Source organism: Zonotrichia albicollis, chromosome 11 (genome assembly GCF_047830755.1).
Source record: "Zonotrichia albicollis isolate bZonAlb1 chromosome 11, bZonAlb1.hap1, whole genome shotgun sequence".
Taxonomy (NCBI): domain Eukaryota; kingdom Metazoa; phylum Chordata; class Aves; order Passeriformes; family Passerellidae; genus Zonotrichia; species Zonotrichia albicollis.
In genome coordinates, this window is record NC_133829.1 from 611441 (window position 1) to 625357 (window position 13917).

The window sequence follows — 13917 nt, forward strand, 5'->3', positions numbered from 1 at the left end:
CAAAAGCTAAGCAGGGAGTCAACAGGTACCAGGAAACACAACACCCGTGTAAGTTTCTTCACTGCTAAATTAGAGGATGCCAGATAGTCCTGTAAAAACCTTCCACTCTGGGCAGCACCTCGAGATGTTATCCTGTCATAACACAGGGGAACCTGAAAACCGATTTCTGTTACAAAGACTGGTAAGTAGAAATGATCATCAAAAGAAAAATTAAGATATCCAAGTTCAGTAGCATTGAGCTGAGAAATGTAACCTCACTACATGCTGCTGTACTGCAAGAGATGGCCAAGCTGCTTCATTAAGCCCTTCAAATAGTAAAGCACGCAGCATCCTCAGCATTTCCCACACAAAGAGGCTGCCTAGAAAAAAAAAGAGAAAGCGGAAATAAAACTTCACAACACTCTCCACAGGCGACTTAAAACAGCAACCGAAACCGCAAGCCAGCACTGCCCTACGCTTGGGGAATGGGACGGAGGGGGAGCCAGCCGGGCCGGCCTGGGAGCGGGGAGCGCCCGGCGGTGCCCAGGGGAGCGCGGGGAGAGAGCGGCCGGGGCCGGGGCCGGCGCGGGGCTGGGCTGCCCGTCCGTCTGCCCGTTTGTCCGTCCGTCCGTCCGCGGCGAGGGCTGCCCGGCGCTGCCGCTGCTGCTCCGGGGAGCGCCGGAAGGGCCGCGGGCAGGGCAGGGCAGGGCCGGGACTCGCTCCCGCTCGCCGCTCGCCCCCCGCCCCGCTCGCGCCCCGCGGTCTCCTCAGAGCTCCCTCTCTCCCTTCTCCCCTCACCTCCCGGCCCGGCCCGGCCCGGCCCGGCGCCAGGACACCGGAGCGGCCGCGCCTCCTCCGCCGGGGCACCGCGGGCGCTGCTCTCCGTCCCGCGGCCGGTCCCGCTGCCGCCGGCCCCGGCGCCGCCGCCGCGCCAGGCCCCGTTCCCTCCTTCCCGGCCTGCCCCGGCCCGGCCCCCTCCCCCGGCCGGGCGCGCCTGCGCGGCGGCCCCGCTGCCATCCGGGTCCCTCGGTGCGGTGCAGCGGGTCGGTAGGCGGGAAATGGCGACTGAGCGCTGAGCGCCGAGCGCCCGGAGCGCGGACCCGCCGCCGCCGCCCGCCCCCTCCGTCCGCCCGGCCGCCCGCCCGTCCGCAGCGCGGCCCCGCGGCGCCGCTCCCCGGCCCCCGCTCCCGCAGGTGAGTGACGCGGCGGAGCCGCGCGGGTCCCAGCCCGGGATCAGGTGGGGGCGCGGGGTGGCCGCTCCGAGTGACCGGCGGGATGTCCCCTCGGGGCCTGCCCGCCGCGGGCCCGCCGCCCGCCGACACGCCGCGTCCCCCCCGCTCGCCCCCCGCGGCCGCCGCGGAGCCCCGGGCGAGCCCCGGCCGCAGCCCTGGCGGGCCGGCCCTGCCGCGGGCAGCGGCGGAGCGGTGTCACCCCGCCTGACACCCCCCGCCCGCCCCTCCAGGCCGAGGCCTGCGGCGGGTCCCGCCCGGCCGGCCCGTCCCGCGCCCCGGGGCCGGGCCGGAGCCGCAGCGCTGCGGGCGCATCGCGGGCCGTGCCCGCGCGGGTCCCGCGCAGGACGCGCCTGTTGCTGCCCGTGTTGTCGCCGCCGGGGCGGCAGCGCCGGACGCGCCTGTCAGCGGCCCCGGGGGCAGCGGGACGGGCTCGGCGGGGGCGGCCGCCCCGCGCTCCGCTGCCCGGGCAGGGCTCAGGCGGCGGCTCCGGGGATGGCAGCGCCGCGGGGCGCGGGGGACACCAACTTTGTCGCCGCGAGCGGCGGGGGCGGGGGCGGCGGCCGCGCCGGCACCGTGCGGGACCCCCGCCGTCCGGGGCCGTTACTGGCATTGCCGGTCCCTGCTGGCAACGCGGCGGAAGGAATTAGCATGCTGCATACCACATTGATTATCTGCTCGCTCGGTGTTACTGGAGAGCACTGTACGAGCCTGTTGCTCAATTTTATGGTACTTAAGAGCGCTCGAGAGGACAGGTCTGGCTGTTTGTGTCAGGCTGTTTGGGTGAGCTCACGCCTGGGTCCGTCCAGGGAGCTTCGTTCTCTGTGGTGACAGTTGTGATGCTGCTCCTGGTCCCAAGCCTATTGTTTCTGGGAGGGATTTTCCATCGCCTTCCAGATGCTTATGGTGCACTTTGAAAAGTAACTTGGAGTTTGTCGTTGTGGTCTTTGCCTTTGTTGATGTGTTTCCACTGTTAGAGTAGCCCGTGAAGAGGATCTCTAAGTATAACTATTACTGTGTTGCCTTGGGCAAGTGACAACCTCTTTTGCCGTTTCTCCATGAGTAAAATGGAGATAATAATACCTTGGAGAGTTGTTACAAGAAGTAGTTAATGTTTGTAGAGGACTTAAAAGACCTAAGTGTTATTAATTAAGCCCCATGACACATTAAGGTAAGAGTTAGCAGCCAGGTTTGCACATGGATGAACTGAGGCAGGAAGAGATTATGATTTAGCCAGAGTAACGTCCTGGATCTGTGACAATAGCAGAAAACAAGTTGTAACTACTTCATGCTGTAGGCACAAGGGAGCCGTTCTGGATAACAGATAGGATTCCAAGATTACTTGCCCCTCCCTCACCCCCCCCTCCCAATTTCAGGCTTTTCTACTTTAGGAGGTTCTGCCTGTGTGACTTCCAGTTGACTGGAGAGCTCCAAGGACACTTATGGCTTGCCCACTTAAAAGTGTTTCAGCAGTTTTCATAACAAGATATATGTTCTAGGATGCAAGCCAAATCCCGACTTAAATTCCATGAAACATTCTCCTCTTTTCCCCTGAAAACATCGTGTGGAACTTAGTTTTGATCCTGTTCCAGTCAGTGCAGCGTGCACCAAAGCTGACATTCCTGTTCCATCAAAGTTCTTTATTAAACTAAAATTCCCCTGTCAGTCTGCGCTGGAGATTGAATGGGACAGTTGGATCGTTTTTCTATGGATGTAAACATTCCACGTATGCTGGGGCCGTGCGTGCATGTCATAATTGAAAGGTGATTTTCCATCCCCAGCCTTGCACCCCTTCCAGGGTGCTGATTGCCCAGCACAAGGATGTGACACTGTCAGAGCCTCGGTAGCATTGAGCAGTTAAAAAACCAGGAAAAGTTGTCAGAATTCAAAAGGAAACTGAGTCTTCACCTTCCCAAGTTTTTCCATACTGCATTGGCTCCTCTTTGATCTCTTGTAATGCCGTGAGGTGACACCAGCAGAAATCGTGCTTGCAGGAGACTTTGGGAATCACATATGCTCTTTTGACATATTTCTGTGCACATTTTTCATTCCTGTGGAAGAAACTTTTCCACGGGTGTAAGGGGAAGAACAGCTTGGGGCACTTGCACGTTTTCGTAAAAACCATTCTGAAAATCAGGCTGAACTATTTTGGCGAGAACTTGCAAGAAAAGCTTGAGCAGGGGGATTGCACAAGAGAAACTCCGGAGTTCCCTTCCTACCTCCGCCATTCTGGGAGTCTAGAAAAGCAGGATGCATGAAGTAGGGCTGGAATTTGACATAAATTTAAAATCCCTGTGTATTTCTAGACATGTGTGTGCTCTGAGAGGAGCTTGAGACTTCTTGCCCTTTTGGGACTGTGCCTTGGGGTTCCAGAGCATCACTGTGATCATTTCAGGGTCACAGCTGGATAAGTAATCAAACAACCCTAAAAGTGCCTTTTCCAGGTTGTGGGTGTCCAAGTTGTGCCCCATCCGAGTGCTTTCAGCCAGGTCTCTCTAGGGAAGGCAGTTCCCATGTGTGCTGGGTTTTGGACTTTGGTGATGTCGGGGCAGGACCACTGAGATTATCCTGCATCCTCACTCTGTAATTCCTCAGCAGTGTTCCTCTCCACACGTGCCTTTCTCATTCTTCACTCCCAGTAGATCAGATGTGATTGTTACTCCTCAGAGCCCAGGAAGCAAAGGACCAAGTCTGAATGAGATCCCTTCATTTGCTGGCCCCGAATCGCTGTCAGCATCTCTTGTGCATTTCAAAGGGGAGACTGGTTTTTGCCTCCTGTACATGAACAGTTCCTGGGGTGCTGCTCCCAGCACAGGAGGGACATGGACCTGTTGGGCTGAGTCCAGGGGAGACAGCCAGGGTGGTCAGGGGGATGGAGCAGCTCTGCTGTGGGGGAGCCTGGCAGAATTGGGATTGCTCAGCCTGGAGAAGAGAACCCTCAGGGTGATCTCATTGTGGCCTTCCAGGACCTGAGGGAACCAGCAAGAAGGATGGAGAGAGACCCTTGACAAGGATCTGGAGGAACAGCACACAGGGAATCATTCCCAGTGCCAGAGGGCAGGGCTGGATGGGAGATTGGGCAGCAATTCCTGGCTGGGAGGGTGGGCAGGCCCTGGCACAGGTGCCCAGAGCAGCTGGGGCTGCCCCTGCATCCCTGGCAGTGTCCCAGGCCAGGCTGGATGGGGTTTGGAGCACCCTGGGATGGTGCAAGGTGTCCCTGCCCATGGCAGGGGGTGGAACAGAATCAGCTTTAGGGTCCCTTCCAACCCAAACCATTTTACAATTCTGTGATTCGATGTTTGTACATCCCAGCTAAATCCTCAGAAAATGCAAATACGCAGCACAAGTGCAGGGCTGATTAATCAAATCCACGATGGGTTGTGATTTTCGGGGGCAGACTGTTCAATGGGATGGTTGCTGGGATCCGGGGAGGGAAGAGCCAGCTGTCAGCAGCTGGTGAAGAGCAGCTCTCCGGGCAGGATGTGGCAGTGCCAGCCCTGCCAGGGCTCCGTCCCCAGGGAATTCCCTGGAGTGCCACCAGTGAGGTGCAGCTCTGATTGCTTCAGAGAAACCCACATACACCAGGGTGCTTGAAAGCCTATCTAACATGCTGTTTACATGTTGAGATGCCTAGATGGCCGTTATTTAGTGTTTTAGAAAAATAAATATTTGACATTCACAGATGAAGACATTTTCAATAGCACTTGAAAAATTAAGTGGGAAATCATCCACATCTAAAGCAATCAGCTCAGGGGTTGGGTCGGAGCTTCCCAGTTGGCAGTCCTAACTTTTTCTAAATAAATTACTTCCCAATCAGATCAGTTTCAGTAATTACTTTGATTAAGGTGCTCTTAACTTCTCAAATGAGAAGTTCTCTCATCATATGCTGTGATCCAGGGAAAACCCTTGTCAGGACAATGTGCTGTAAGAAAACAGGGAGCTGAGCACAGCCTGCAGTGCACTTGCACCTCTGCCAGCACTGTGGGTCCGTGTGGGCTCTGAGGAGATGCGGCCTTTGGTGCCTCAGTTTCCCTGCCTGATGGGTCAGTGTTTGCAGGGAAGGAGGTGTGCAGCTGCTGGTGGGCAGGATTAACTCAGCAGCACGTTGATCTCTGCTCTGTCGGGACACTGAAGATACAGCTCCCCACGGGAGATGTTTTCAGAGTCCAGCCCCATCAGCCAGATTTCTGTGCATCCTGCTAAAAACAACCCTAAATCCAACATTTAGGAAGTGCCTGTGCTGTATTGGGTCCAGCAAGGATCCACTGCTCACCAAGTGATGCTTCTGCTGGAGTTACATAGAAAAGAGATGATGGAAATAGAAATTGTCCCTAGCAGTCCTAACCTGTCTGAATTCAGGATTCCTTCTTGGTGGGTGAGGAGTCTGGTTAGGATGCATGAAACACCTCTAGTCTGTGCCCATAGTGTTTAGTGCGGCAGTATAATTTTAAGCATAATTCTGTCATGAAAATAAGTTTAACTAAAAGGAGCTGTTAACTCCACGGCATCTGGAAAATAAACTATGGATACTTACTTAAAGGAGCATAGTTATAAAAAAATACATCCTGCTAGTCATTGCCAATATTCCAGGTGTAAGTGGGAGAAAAGAATCTAGGACTCTAAAGCGTTTGGTTTAGAACTTACCTGTAAATTAATTACCCTATATGTATAAACAAGAGTGTTGTTAGCAGCAGAATAGGGCCAGGCAGCTGATGCTGCAGGGCTCATTAGCATCCTCAAAGCCTCCCAGGGAAGGGCGGGATCCTCTCCTTATTTAGGCTGTGTTTGGGAATAGCTAATTTAAGTTAATAAAGTCGCAGGAACTCTGATCAAATCAGAGCAGTTGTTCCGAGCAGTTTGGCCTTGCTGCACCAATTCGGTGTAAATCATAACTCAGTTTACCCTAGGCCATTCTAACCCGCGACTGCTTTGATTCACCGTGCACTTTAGGAGGTGCTAATTAGTGGAAGGGAGGTAATTCAATCTGAGGCTGAGGCCGTACCACAAGGGCTTCCCGGGCCCACAGCAGCAGCCTGGCTGGAGGGGAGCCCCCGGGAGCCTCTCGGCCTGGCTGGGGAGCAGCAGCATCCCCTCCTTCCCTTCCCTTCCCTGCTGCACAGCTGGCACTGCCTGCGAGGCTCTCGGCCTGGGCCCAGCCTGGCACGGGTTCCCTTGGGCTGGGCAGGGCTCGGGGTGCCCAGTGGCTCAGTGACACAGTGTGAGTGTGAGTGTGTGTGTGTGTGCTGTGCTCAGTGACACATTGTGTGTGAGTGTGTGTGAATGTGAGTGTGTGTGCTCGGGGTGCTGTGTGTGCTGTGCTCAGTGACAGTGTGTGTGTGTGAGTGTGTGTGTGCTGGGCTCAGTGACACTGTGTGAGTGTGAGTGTGTGTGTGCTGGGCTCAGTGACACAGTGTGAGTGTGTGAGTGTGTGAGTGTGCTGTGCTCAGTGACACAGTGTGTGAGTGTGTGAGTGTGTGTGCTCAGGGTGCTGTGTGCGCTGTGCTCAGTGACACAGTGTGAGTGTGTGAGTGTGTGTGTGTGTGCTGTGCTCCTTGACACAGTGTGAGTGTGTGTGTGTGTGTTTGTGTGTGTGTGCACTTGGGGTGCTGTGTGTGCTGTGCTCAGTGACACAGTGTGAGTGTGTGTGTGTGAGTGTGAGTGTGAGTGTGTGAGTGTGTGTGTGTGCGCTGTGCTCAGTGACACAGTGTGTGTGTGAGTGTGTGTGTGTGCTGTGCTCAGTGACACAGTGTGTGAGTGTGTGTGTGTGCGCTTGGGGTGCTGGGCTCAGTGACACAGTGTGTGTGTGTGTGTGAGTGTGTGTGTGCTGTGCTCAGTGACACATTGTGTGTGAGTGTGTGTGAGTGTGTGTGTGTGCTGTGCTCAGTGACACAGTGTGTGTGTGAGTGTGTGTGTGTGTGTGTGCGCTGTGCTCAGTGACACAGTGTGTGTGTGTGAGTGTGTGTGTGCTGTGCTCAGTGACACATTGTGTGTGAGTGTGTGTGTGTGTGTGTGTGCTGTGCTCAGTGACACAGTGTGTGAGTGTGTGTGTGTGTGCGCTTGGGGTGCTGGGCTCAGTGACACAGTGTGAGTGTGTGTATGTGTGTGTGTGTGTGCTGTGCTCCGTGACACAGTGTGTGTGTGTGTGTGTGTGTGTGCACTTGGGGTGCTGTGTGTGCTGTGCTCCGTGACACAGTGTGTGTGTGTGTGTGAGTGTGTGTGTGTGTGTGTGAGTGTGTGTGTGCTGTGCTCCGTGACACAGTGTGTGTGTGTGTGTGTGTGTTTGTGTGTGTGTGCACTTGGGGTGCTGTGTGTGCTGTGCTCAGTGACACAGTGTGTGTGAGTGTGTGTGTGTGAATGTGTGTGTGCTCGGGGTGCTCTGTGTGCTGTGCTCTGGTTCCCATCCAGGCACTGCTGTGTGTGTCACTGCTCCAGGTGACAGCTGGCCCCTGTCCTGTGTCCTTGCTTCACCCTCCAGTTCCCTTGCACAGGCTGTAACAGCACCGCTCCTCGTTGCTCCCCATCCTGGAGGCTTCTCTCATGTTACCGTCCCAGGGGAGCTCATTTAGGGCCAGGAGGCTTCTTTTTGCATGGAGCAGTGCTCTGGGCTGCTGGGTGATGCCGGTACCCAGTTCCAGTGCATCACCTGGAGGGGAATCCTGCAGGTGAGGGCTGGGCTCCTGCTCCTGCTCCTGTGGGAGCAGCTGGGAACCCACAGGTGATGGTCAGGAGCTCAGAGAGGAAATCAGAGAGGAATACCCAGCTCCTTGTGAGCTCTGTAAGAGCTGCTGGGAACCCATGGGTGATGGCTGGGAGCTCAGAGAGGAAATCAGAGAGGAATACCCAGCTCCTTGTGAGCTCTGTGGGAGCAGATGGGAACCCATGGGTGATGGCTGGGAGCTCAGAGAGGAAATCAGAGAGGAATACCCAGCTCCTTGTGAGCTCTGTGGGAGCAGATGGGAAACCAGGAGCAATGGTCAGGAGCTTAGAAAGCAAATCAGAGAGGAATACCCAGCTCCTTGTGAGCTCTGTGTGCAACAGGTCTGGGTTGGGGCTTGCCAAAGCAAGGCAGAGTGTGAACTGCAGGTTTAAGGTTTGTTTTCAGAGGGGGAAAACAGTGTGCAAAAAGTATTTACAAGAATATGCAAGAATATTTACAAGAATATTTACAAGAATATTTACAAGAATGTTCAAGGTACTTGCAGGCATTGTGAATGTGGGATTTAACTGCAGTATATTTGATTGAGTTACCTACCTCAGTTTGACACCTTGAGCTGTGTCAAGACCAAGCAGTTGTAGTTAAGTCAATTTAAATACAATTGGAAAAGCTTGTTTATTTTGCTTATCAGGCCAGAAGTTACAAAGATTGCAGGAGAAAATGAAGTTAGTGTAATCTTGGTGCTTTTATGATCTTAAAGATTTGGAAGAAACTTTTTAGGATTTCATTATAGCTAAAATAATATTCCTAAACAACTGCAATTACTGGGTTTAGAGTCCTTTACTGCTGTGTTGCTTAGGGACTAGGAAGCTCATTGGTACTTTTTTAGAGAAAGGTTTTTGGGAGCTCAGTTGGAAAAATGGGCTACAGAGATTCAGGTGAAGAGATGTCAGACTTCATTGTTATATATTTAATTTATATATTTATTTACTTAATTTATATATTCAAATTTTGTTCCTCTGTGGCATTGGGTTGATGCTGGTCCATGGGCTCTGCCTTTCCCAGGGAGGACTGACAGACACACAGACATTGCAGTTGGATAAGCCCCATTTTCTCTAGGAAGAGCTGGCCAGTGTTTCTGTGCTGAAGGACAGAGCCCATCAAAGAGTGCAGTGAGCAGAGGAAACCCATGCTGGAACTGTCCTTTCCCTGCCAGGGGTTACATGCTTTATTCCCGTGTGGAAATAAGCCTGAAGACATGTCTGGCTGGAGGGTCAGCACAAAGGAGCTGTGGGGCTGGAAGGGATGTAGGGAAAGCAGGAATGGGAATTGGAAAGCATTCATTTCACCTCCAGTAAAACATTTCTGCTCTCCCACAGTTTTGCTGAGTTGTTTCTTCTGCACTGCTGGTGAGGAGTGATGTGTGCTCTGTCACACACCACACGGCACAGAGGTGGCAGCTAACTTGTTTCAAATATTTCTTTGGTATTTGAGGTAGCTTGGATGAAATTTGTTATTTAAGTTAACTCAGGTTTCCTCAGGATCTGGTAGATTTTCCCAAAGTCTGATGTAGCTGCTTTGCAGTGTGATAAATTAACCACTTGTGCTGCTTTGGAGCATGGCTTGGTGCTTTCTCCATTGTAGGGGTTTCTGATCAGAGGCAGGCTCACTCCTGATGCTGGGGAATGGCTGGAAACAAACCCAACAACTGTGGAAGCTCCCAGGTGGTGCCAGCATTTCTTGTTCCTGCTGATTTCTGTGGTTCAGGATCCCCCAGCACAGATTTTCAGCTGCTGTGCTCACTGAATGCAGATTTCCACGTGTCTGTGGTCAGACAGAACTTGCCAAAGCAGGGCACAGCCAGGCACCTTCTCCTCACTCAGCAGAGCCAGAGCTGCCACTGCACAGCCAGAAAGTTTTGTTTTATTTCATTGCATGTTGTGCATTTCAGAGTGACAGAGAGACATTAGACCAACCAGGAGCTGACTGTCTTGTGAGAGAAATAAGTGAAATTCAGGGTGAAATCGACTGGAAACATTACAGTGTGGATGCAGGGCAGTTTTACCCTACAGAATTTCTGTTGTCATTGGTAGCTTGTGCTTATTATACTTTGTATTATTGGAATATTGAGCAGAAACTTCCTATAACTTTCCATTGAGTAGGCAACAAGGCTTGTTGTTGTTTTTTCTTTTTTTTTTTTTTCTTGTGGATTTTTCACCCAAAATAAAACAGGGAGTAAAAAAAGAGAATGAAATAAAATGTACAAAATAGCTTCATTGTGACAGAATCAGACAGGTCCCTGAAATTCATTTCAGGCAAGTGTTTGGGACTGGATAAGTTTAAAGTTCATCATGTCTCAGTATTATATTTTCAGGGTAAAAACACAGTATCACTCACAAGTGAGTACAGCTGTTAAACCTTTAGAACTTATTTTCATGTCAGTCTTAACTCAGGTACAGGCACAAATTAATCTCAGATTTGCAATTTTGTAAGAATGAAGTTTTCCATGCAGGAAAGAAGCCAGGATGGGCTATGAAAGAGTCAGTATTAATTCAGCATGTATTCATAAGGGAAAATGATTCGTTTAAATTTTGTCTGGAATCCTGACTGTGTTGGAGTTTTCCCCATTTTAACAACAGAGTTGGCTGATATTTTATTGTAAATCAGGGAAGCCAGGTGCGGGGAGAGCATGAAAGCAGCCCCGTGCAAAGGGGAGAGCAGAGTTTAACCTCTTGTGAAAGGCTCTGAAGGCGTTCAGTGTACCAAGGAAGGTGTTTGCCCGGGCAATGAGAATCATATTATCATTTAAAGAGTCCTTATCCTGCAATAAAAATAGTCTGCTATTTTTGAGGCCAAAGGAGCAGCCAGAGCCCTTATCTGTCCCTTTAAAAGATAGCAGCCTGACAAGGTGCTGTGGGATGCACGATTGTGGCTGTGATCCCCGGGAGCATTCAGGTGGAGTGGAGCAGGATTGGGTTTTGTGAAGCTGAGCAAAAGGCAGCTCTGCTGCTGTGCAGACCATGCAGAAATTCCCAGATTCCCCTCACAAACACAGGAGCTGCTCCACGGCTCCCATAGTCCAGCCCAGCCTTACTCAGGCTCATTGATCTGCTGCTTCTGGTGGGTTTGTAACGAAAAGGTAACGGGTGTGGGTGAGCTGAACAATTAGCACAGGGAACCCCTCGGGATTGTTTTGTGCTCAGACCACATCCCGGTTGTGTTCAGGAAGTGTTTGCAACCTGTCCATGCCACGGCTTCTGACAGAGGGACTCGACTTCCATAAATAGGCTCCCTGTGTGCTGGCAGCGTGGATTAAATGTCCCGAGAGCCTGAGGACAGCTGGGCCCTGCCAGAGCCCCAACGGGAGCGGTGCTGCTCCCGTGGAATCCGTTCCTGCTCGTCCCCAGCTCCAGCTCTGCAAACCTTCCTCTCCCAGCCTCTCGGGAGCCCCACAAGATCTGGGGGTGCTGATGTGAAATTCTCATCTGGGCAGCACCAGAGGCTGCAAATAGGCCCTTCTTTCTGCAGCAGCTTTTGGGGTTTGCTCTGAGCTTTGCTTACCCCAGTTCTCCAAGTTTGCTCCTTGCTTAGTGTGACACAAACTGGAAAGCCTGAATTAATTACCGGCGTGTACCCTCAGTGCAAAGGGAAAAATATCTTGGCTGGGAGGAAATAAACTTTCAGTTCCAAATGCATTTGGTATAATCAAAACAAAGCCTCACTAGCAAAGCAATGGCAAAACAGAAATATGATGGCTAGGGCAGAAAAAGAAGGGAACAGAAGATCTATTTTCTGTTGAGGCCAGTTATAAAAAGCTGCCGTCCTTCTTTGGCAAATCCTTCTGAGGATGGGTTTGTTTTAGGGGAGATACTCAGACTTTGGGAGAGCAGAAGTGAGCACAAGGTAGGTGTGCTGAGGGACCAGGGTTTGAGCAGGGAGACTGAAGAGCAAGGATTTCAAGCAGGATTTTGTTTCAGATGGAAGTGATTTGGTGCCCTGGAAGGTGGGAAGGAGCAGAAAATGGGCTTTCAGTGAAACAGGGAGAATTTAGAGGTGCCTTTGATAGCTGTAATTCCTTACTGTTGTTTTGGTGGAACTTGTGCTTGCTTTATACATTTATCCAGATTTCATAACCCAGCACCAGCATCTGAATAGTACGTACTGGGTGATTTGATATTTTAATAAATCAGTGCCTTTTCATTTTGCTTTCACCTACCCCAGACTAGCATCACTTCCAGACTGCTTTGAGTCAGGCTTTCCTGGTTTATTGCTCTCTCAGTTCTGCAGTGGCAGAAAAACACACCTAAAGATTGGAGAAGAGTGACAAGTAGTGCAGTACATTGGAAAACATGAAATACATCTGCTGGGGTGACATGAAATGGCTGTAATTTTCTAGGGAAGGAGAGTAAGTTGGTTAAAAAAGGCCAAGAGTCATTGAAGGGGAAGAGTCTCAGTGTCTTGAGCTAACAAGGAGTATTTCCTTGAGGTGTGAGAGGGGCTCTGGGGCCTGTGTGGGTGCAGGTTTGGCTGCCCACCCTTGCCCTTGGCTTTGGGGGCACACCACGCTGTGGCGTGGAGGCTTGGGATGGATTGATTTCTGTGGTGGCAGCTCGGTGTTATTCCTGAGTGCCAAACTGAATGGAGAATTTGTTCAACACCAGAGTTTTGAATTTTCTTGTCCCTTATCTCTGCCTGTTGTTCTTCACCATTGTTCTTTTACCATCTTCAACCTTTTCCTGTATTAGAAAGCCCCAGTAATTAGATGTGCCTCACCTAATTTTCCTTTTAATAGTTTGGGGGAAAGCAGAGAAAACAGCAGTGTCATACGTGGTGGGAAATAAACCGTCCCTAAGTGCAGATCCCGTGGAGGTGTGCTCTCAGTTTGAAACATGAGTCATTCACAGGAATTTCTTTCCTGTAAGTACAGTGTACCTGGGCCCTGGAATAACAACAGTATTGTCAAGGTAGGGAGCCTGACACTTGGTGTGTGTGAACTCAGGAAAATGGAATTTATTGCAGCCATAGCTCCTTCGGCTGCTGCTTTTAAAGAGCTCCTACATTTTATTTTCCTGTCCCACAAATTATTGAGTGGATATTCCTTTTAGTCCTTCTTTGCTGTGTAATTCTCTCTTGAAGAACAAGGTTTTTCCCTTTTTCCCCCCACTCTTTCTGGGTTTATTGTAAGTGTAGAAGTAATTGAGGAGAGGTTTTGGGAGCTGATTTTCCTGAGCAAACACCCTGGCACAGTGGAGATGGCAGTGCCAGCCTGGGCTCAGGTCCTTGGTCACCCGTCAGGGATGGCACATGCTGGGGGAATCCAGATCCTGCAGGTCTGAGGAAGGAAATTCTCCTGCATGTTTAGACTTGATTGTTTGGACTGCATTAAGTTTTGTAGACTGGTTCAGGAGAGAACTACCACTATAATTCAATAAAAACTCTCCTCCCATCTGGATCCAGGGCTAGGAAAGCAAACTCCAGTCTCTGAGAGGATTGTAGGTACCTGTTGCTAAGTCCATTAGAGATATTTATAACCCCAGGCTTGATACCCAGCATGAGCAGTGAGCCAAAGGAGTCCCTGTCAGGGCTGCACTGAGGAGCTGAGCGTTTCCCTGCTGCACAAATGTGTCCTCACCACTGACAAGTATTTAATTGATTCATCCTTTGTCCCACTGATATTTGTTTCAGTTCTAGACAAATCAGGCAACTTATAGCATAACAAATTTGAAGTGATACTTTCATTCCCACGTTGGAATTTCACTAGTGTCTGTCTCCTTTCCGTGTTTTACAGTTTTAACTCCTTTTTACACACATTTGTTTCGTGTGGTCAGTGGAGCCCAGGGCAGTGCCCGTGCCCTGAGGTGGCACTGCTGGGGCAGCTCCAGGGCTGGGGGCAGCTCTGGGCTCCTCCCAAAAAGAGAGACCTGGAAGGGCTGGAATGCGTGCAGGACAGGGAACGGAGCCCCAGGAGAGGCTGAGGGAGCTGGGCAGGGGCTGGAGAGTCCCTGAGGAGCTGGGCAGGGCTCAGCCTGGAGCAAAGGAGGCTCAGGGGCCCTT

The 13917-nt window shown here is 51.6% G+C and overlaps 1 protein-coding gene across 1 annotated transcript in view; it reads left to right on the plus strand.

The window, feature by feature from the left end:
- Window positions 1-1030: 1030 nt before the first annotated feature.
- The window catches only part of CTDSPL2 (CTD small phosphatase like 2), a 29962-nt gene continuing 17075 nt past the window's right edge, over window positions 1031-13917 (plus strand). Inside the window, exon 1 of the mRNA XM_074549060.1 lies at window positions 1031-1172. The gene's annotated coding sequence lies outside the window, so the exon portion shown is untranslated. The remainder of the gene's footprint in view (window positions 1173-13917) is intronic.